The following is a 7,874-nucleotide window of genomic DNA, read 5'->3' on the forward strand; positions in this document are numbered from 1 at the left end:
CCAAGAATGTGCAAACACTGCCAAGTACTCGAGAGATGCAGGGCAGAGGGGCTCGGGTGGCTCCACAGGGGTTACCTGGCAGCGCTGTGATATAAATACCGTGTCCTGGAAAAGGGGGCTGCTCATCTCTGCTTTTAATAGAGTCACCAATGCAGCCCAGGGAGGTCAGCCAGACACGGGACTTGGACTTTGGGAATTGTCCTGGCATGGAAATTACACGTGGGACTGATGGCTCAAGTTTGAGCTTTCATATTTACCAGATTCTGTCCTGCATTAGGATAGAACTCTGAATTTCACATGAAGTGTTACAAGCTCTCCTCCCAGCTCAGGCACACAAAACAATCCTTGTCCAGCCCAGAACCAAGGACAGGCTGCAGCCTCAGCCCCAAAAAGTGCAAATGAGAGAATCTGGGAGAGTGGAACTGCAGAACCTGGAGCTGGAACTGAACAATGAACCCCAAATATGGGAATGGAGCAAATTTATAAAAGTGTGAAACTCCTGACCCATTGTCCATCCTGGGTGTAACCTCAGCCAGGCTCTTGCACTGCCCAGGGTGAATCCTTTGAAGGGTTTTTAATAAATCCCTGCTTTATTCCTGTAACTCTGCCCAGCCCCTGCTCCAGGCAGCCTCTCCAGGCACCAGGACTGTGAAAATGGCAGAGCAGGAATCAGCACTGAGCACAGCAGGGAAAGCAGCTCAGGGCCTGGGGAGGAGATGCTCATATTTATTTAAATCACAGAATCAAAGAATCATTTCTGTTGGAAAATATTATCGAGGTTAAATCCCCCTCTGATGCAAGTGGCCCCAGTCAGGTTTGGATGAGTGGCTCCTTCGTTTTGGGCAGCCTGGAGGGATGTGGTGCTTGCAGCTCTTGCTTGAAGAGGTGATCATGCTTTGTGAAATATTAATTGATGGAGTGGATTGTGGAGGGCTCTCCAGCTGAAGGGCTGATTCACTGAGGATAGAGGAGGAAAGTCTGCAGTCCTCACTTTGGGGTTTTATATTTCCTGCTCATCTTCACAGAGCTTTTTTACAGAATGCATAAAATGAAACAGCCAGGAACAGCAGAACCTTCCACCCCTGTGCACCAAAACACACCAGAAATTAGAGGAATATTCTGAGATAAATCTGGAGTATGACCTTGAGGCCAGCAGGTTATCAGAGGGATGGAGCATCTCTCCTATAAGGGAATGCTGAGAGAATTCACCTGGAGAGGAGAAGATTTGGGGTGAGCTCAGTGTGACCTCCCAGTGCCTGGAGGAGCTGCAGGAATCATGGAGAAAGAGGATTCACAAAGAATGGAGTGACAGGACACAGGGAATGGCTTCACACTGGCAGGGAGGAGGTTTAGGTGGGATATTGGGCAGGAATTCCTCCCTGGCACAGGTGCCCAGAGAAGCCCCTGGATGCCTGGGAATGTCCCAGACCAGGCTGGAGCAGCCTGGGGCAGTGGAAGGTGACCCTGCCATGGCAGGGATGGAGCAGGATGAGCTTTAGGATCCCCCCAGCCCAAACCATTCCATGAAATCCACACACAGCAGCCGCATGTGGCAAAACCCAGGCTGCAGAATTACCAAGAAATGCACTTTTGTTCACCACAAATGAATTCTAAACCCAGGATTAAAAAAAAAAACCAAAACAACAAAACCACAAAATAATAATAACCAAACCCAGAGAGGCTTGCTTGGGTTTCAAAGACATTTGGAAGAAATTCCAGAGCCACTTTAGATGGCTTTTCAGCAAGTTTAGACATTTCTTCTAATCCCTGGCAGGACCTGCAAACACTCACTGCTGGTTTCATCAGCCACTGGCAGATTCCTGCAGGTAAACACATTCCTGAGGGCTTGGCTAAATCAAGGTGGATTGAAGGCTGGGCTCATTCTTTGATGAATTAGAATATTAGAGGCCACTTACATCTTCCCTTTGAAGGGCAGAAATCCCTTACACACGCCAGGGTTCAAAGAGAAAATGCTCTTTAATTCCCATGTGGGCAACACATCCCGAGAATGTGCCAGAAAATCTCATTGTTCAGGTTTTCCACTCGGTGCCACCTCCAGAAAAAAAACTGGTTTCTAATTTTTAATATGGAAATGTGGGTTTGGCAGGAATCCTTTCCTTTCCCTGGGATCTGCTGATCATTAACCCTCACCACAAGGAAATGCAGCACTTATTTATCTTTAGCACATTCCAAACTGTCAAAAACCTCTTAAATAAGCTGCCACTGAAATTATTTTCCTTTTAATGCCAATTTTACTGCTGCTATTTCTCAGGAAGGTAAGAGCCAAGGGTCACTTTGAAGCACCAACCTGTTGTTAATAATTTAAGTGGATTATTGTTATATTTTAATCTCATCAAAACTCTCATTGTGCTGCCCTACAATGAGCTCACTTCTTTTAGCCCCCTGCAAACACAAATCCCAAATTGTAACTCAGTTTTCCCCAAAATGCCAACCTGACATTTGGAAAGGAAATTGCATTTATCTTATTTATCTACAGCACAAGACCCTTGGCTCGTCCTAAGAAATAATAACAATAATAGTGGCATTAAATGGAAAATAATTTCAGGATGTTTCATTCATGAAATCTGCCAAGCATCTTTGGGACTTCCCAAATTAAAGGATTAAAAATTGCTTATTTTCAGGAAGCTGTATTTACCATGGAAGTTATTTTCTGGGACTAGTCAAGCATTTCCTGATTAAAAAAAAAGAAAACAAAACAAAAAAAAAGTTTCTCATTTGGACACCCTGAAATGATTTTCTGGAATTCTATAACACATGTCTATATTTTTAAATTAAATGCTTCTCTATCATTTTGCCTCCATAAAGTCAAGATGCCAACATTTTTTCTGCTTTTGTTTGGATTTTCCAGAGGAGTTTGGAGATGATCACATCATCACATGCTGATTTTTCAAGTGCTGGAGTTACTGGAATGCAATATTCCAACTGCAGCATCTCCAGGAAAAGCTCTTGGCCATTCCAGTGTTTAATTTTGCTGTGGGGTGAGGGACATTTTTGACATTTTCTCTTGATTTTTTGCAGTGGGAATCGTGAATTTGGACGAGTTCTTGCTGTGAGGAAACAGAACAGATAATGAGTGAAATAAAATATTCAAATTCTTTATAAAAATTGATGGTTTTTCTCATGTTACTGAAAGCCTAGAAATCCCTTATTCTCCTTTTGCAAAGTGCTGCCTTGGATCATTTAATTTTGGAGGAAGATTTAAAAAAAAAAAGTTTATCCCTTTTTTTTTTTCTTTCAGAATGCAGATTTTGATAAATTTTGCCTCATAACTGTGGCTGATCCAGATCCAGAGCATAAAACTGCTCAGAAATTCCTTCCCCACTTACATGTCATGGTGCTAATTAATTGGGAGTGAACGAGTTCTGCTGAAATGAAGATTTCTCAGGTATTTTTCCCTGCTCCTCCATCCTCCCCCTGCACAAATTCCTTTTCCATCAAATGAAGATTTCTCAGGTATTTTTCCCTGCTTCATCCTCCCCCTGCACAAATTCCTTTTCCATCAAATTAAGATTTCTCAGGTATTTTTCCCTGCTTCATCCTCCCCCTGCACAAATTCCTTTTCCATCAAATGAAGATTTCTCAGGTATTTTTCCCTGCTCCATCTCCCCCTGCACAAATTTCTTTTCCATCACCCACAATCTGTTTCTGAGGCAATGTCCAGCTCTGTCAGGCTGAGGAATTTTGTGGTGACAGAATTTAGGAAACATCCATAAAATTGGGCATAAATTTGAACATTCCCTGGTGAAGTGAGGGCAGAACCTTTGGATAAAATATCTTTATTCCCTCTAGGGGTTTTTTAAAACATCAGGTAGAAAAAGTGCATTAGTGAAATGCAGACAGAATTACAGTGCAGGTGTCAGTCAGTGCCAAAACATGAAAATTCATGAGGTTGAGCATTTAACTGATAAAAAAATCCCATCCTAGCAGCAGGAAGGGATAATCAATAATCAATAATTAATGGCAATAAATAATTGATTGTCCATGTCACTGTGGAACCATCCAGGATTTAATTCTGCTCTGGGAGGAGGAAGGTGGGAGAGGCAGAGGGAGGGAAGGGATGGGAAATGCAGCATCCCATGGGAACTGCTCTGAGTGGGATATTTGATCCCTAACAAAATTCCTTATATTTATTTATATGTATATTTATATTTTTATTTGTATTTATATATATTTATTTATATATATGTATATATATGTATATGTATATGTATTTGTATATGTATATGTATATTTATATGTATATGTATATTTATACATTTATTTTATATTTATTTATTTATTTTTATATTTACATATTTATATTTATGCATTTATATTTATATATTAGTATTTTTATTTTTATTTCTATTCCTATTTTCATTTCTAGGAAATACCAGAAGGCACTGTGTTAAACTTGGTTAGCAATACAGAGAAACTTAGTTCATTAGTCAGTAGGGGCTATTTTATATAAATATATATATTGTAAAGATATCAAATATGCATATTGTGTGTTTATATTTGACATGTATATTGTGTACATATCAAATATATATATTGTGTATTTATATTTGATATGTATCTATCAAATTTTCTCTCTTTAAATATGTTGGGGTTTTTTTTCACTGATTCTCATGGGACAGATTCATTGTTTATGCAGGTGCAAACTTTTTCTATGTATTTTATTTCTATATATATATATTTCATTATATTCTATATTTTTTTTCTATATAATTTTTTCTATATAATTCTGTTAGTTTTACTTTGCTGACTCTTTTTTTGGGGGGGGAGTTGGAGTTAATTCTAAGCAGGATGAAAACCTGATCTGCTCTCAGTGACTTCCCTGAACTTTGGTAGCAGCAATAAACTCTCAGATGGGCACTTAGTGCTCTAAAATTCCCAACCCAAGCCAAAAAGAAGATTATCCTTTCACTCCACAAGTGGCAGAAGATAAGCAATGGTGCCAGCAGATTAGAAAGACTCCAAAATATCCTTGTAAAATAAACTATTAAGGCTTTGATGTGTCCTTATCTGGCAGGGAGAGATTTCCCAAACATTCCAGAGCACTGCAGGACTGGCAGGAAAAGCAAAAAACTCTGGGGGCACTGGGACTGAAGCAGTAAAAATAAAAAAAAAAAAACAATTTAAAAAATAAAAATAAAAATAAAAATAAAAAAGCAACCCAGGCTTTAAGGAAGCACAAACATTTAAAAAACCAATATTAAATCAAATATATCTGGCACATATGGAAACTAAACAGCTCAATGCAAAGGATTCATTGAGTTGGGAAATGTTTTTACTGATAAATATAGGAAAGGGAGGAAAATAATATAATTTAACAGACACAAAAAGTAGAAATGAAATCAGCCTATGTGAACCTTGCAGTATTTTTAAGGATATTTGGGCAAAAATGTTGATCAAAACTCATGAACCAGAAGCCAAAATGAAGTGTGGTGAAGCTAAAAGGCAATATTAAAAAAAAAATTGAAAATATAAAAAAGATGCAAAGGTTTATTTAAAAATCTGAATTTAAAGTGAGTGACTGCAAAGAGCCGAAGTGGCAGAGCCAGGGGAGGTTTGAGATGGTTAATGGCAATTAGAAAATGTGACAAATTAACTCAAATGTTCATGACTGATAAAAGCAAATTTACAGTGCTGTTCACAACTCCTCATCTTTCAGTGACAAGAATTTTGAAATTGGTCAGAAATTACTTAGGGAAAAAAAAAAAAAAAAGGCAAAAGGAGATTTTTGGAGGATGAAGCCACTGCAGGTGCAATGGAATATCCAGTCTGACACCCCCAGGCATTGGGAGGCTGATTTAGAAAAATGAAAATTCAGATATTTTTTAAAAACCAACCCAAGAACCCAGTAAAAAAAAATCACATTTGTGTTTTACATTCCTACCTGTAACTCTACTTCACTGTCACTGGGAGAAAACCCTCAGATCTCCAATATTCCAGGAATGTTCAACAGGAGCTGAACCCCTCTGGTTCCCTTCCACCCCCACAATGGGATATTTTTATCACCATTTCTGCTGACCCCCATGTCTAATATTTTAGTGAGAAACCCCAAATCTGCCCATATTTCAGTGAGAACCCCAAAACTGCCTATATTTCAGTGAGCCAAATGAAGATTTGCATTTCCTCCAAGGCAGGGAGGGAAAAAAGATGATTTTTCCTGTGGAAAAGGGACTGCCTAAAAACAGAGGCCAGACAGAATTAAGGGAATAAAAAGCAGTTTATTCCTATTTATTGAAGGGCTTTTAGGGCAGACAAAGCCCCACAGAGGCTACACCAAGAATGGATGATGGATTTTCACAGTTTTATAATTTTTATCTGCATTTGGGGGGTTAATCTTCCAATTACAGCTCCAGGTAATGAAGTTATTTATCCTAAATTTTACCCTTCAAATCAGTTCAGAATTTTTTTTGTGTCCTTGATTCCCAGCCTGGAGAGGAATTGTTGTGTCTGACAAAAATAATCAACAGCACCAGTGCCGTGGAGGGGGAAGAGGAATTCATTTAAAATGAACAATTATTGGTGTGGCAGGAGGTTAAAGGGATGTCTGAGTGCAGACAGCTCATGTTTTAAAAAATTCCCATCACATTTTGCCCTGGAGTAATAATTTCTGCAATTAGGAGTTTTTTCTTCAACCTCTCTCCCTCCATCCAGGTTTTCCAACCATTTTCATTATCCTGGAGCAAAATTTATAGCAATGATCAAATCTCTAGGAAGCTCATGTTCAGTAGTTTTGGGGTTTTTTTTTAATAAAAATTAAGTTCTGAAGACAACAAAATAATTTCAGTGCTCAGTGTTAAAAATGTTGGAAGGGCTGATCTTGAATAAATCCTTGGATGCCTCTGATCCATCAGAGATCACTGACAGCCATGCAGGAATGCTGAATTTCTGTGAATTTCTGCAATGCTGAGCTCAGCCACATTCCTGGCTTCCTTAAGGATCATTTATTTCTGCTTTTCAGGACATCTAAAGAAATTCTTCCCAGCCAAGTGCATTTGTTCTGCCCCCACCGTTTGATTCTTGGTGCAGTGCACATTACAAGGATCATGTCACAGTGGAGTCACAATAATGTGAAACCACAACCTGCTGCCACCTCCTTTGGATGGATTTGCTCATGAATATTGATCAGAAACCCAGAATTTGCCTTTTGGCTGGAGCTGCTGCTGTGTGGCTGTCACAGAGCAGCATCCCAGAGCAGGATCTACTGAGAGCTGCTCCAGCAGCATCTGCCAGCACCCCTGGGGCATCCCAGAGAACAGAGAAAATCAACACCCTGCAAGGACCCCGGGGCCATGGCAGAGCTGAAACCACCAGGAGTGGCACAAGAACTCCTCCTGTTCCTTCAAATAATGGATTGGCTTCAAAGAATCGAGTGGAGCTGTTGTCTTAGTAACCCAGAGAGAGAAAAATCTTGTGGGGAGGTGGCAAGCAGAGCTGGAACATCTGCACAGCCAGGCTGGCAGGTCCAGGTGCTCTGGCAATAGCTGGCAGGGGTTGTGTTGGAATTTAGTAAATGGTGAATTGAACAGGACTAATGAAGTTGGTTTTGATGCCTCTATGGCACTCATTTCCCCTCCCCACCAAAAAAAAAAAAGACTGAAAAAATAAAACTGGCAGGTCAGCTCAGGACACGCCTCACTGGGATGTTTTTTGGGTTTTAAATAAATGCAAGACTCTCCTTCTGCCCCCAAAATGCCACTCAGTCAGTAAAACTCACTAGTGACCAAAGTTGTGCAGGGCAGAGCATTGCTTGTAATCCTGTTTGAAAGGATTTTCAGTGCTGTGCATTTGGAGCTGCAAAAAAAAAGAGAGTTATCAAAATAGGCACTAAAATCAGAAAGTGTGCTCAGGCACTGAAC

The sequence above is a fragment of the Erithacus rubecula genome (assembly GCF_903797595.1).
Source record: "Erithacus rubecula genome assembly, chromosome: 18".
NCBI classification, from domain to species: Eukaryota; Metazoa; Chordata; class Aves; order Passeriformes; family Muscicapidae; genus Erithacus; species Erithacus rubecula.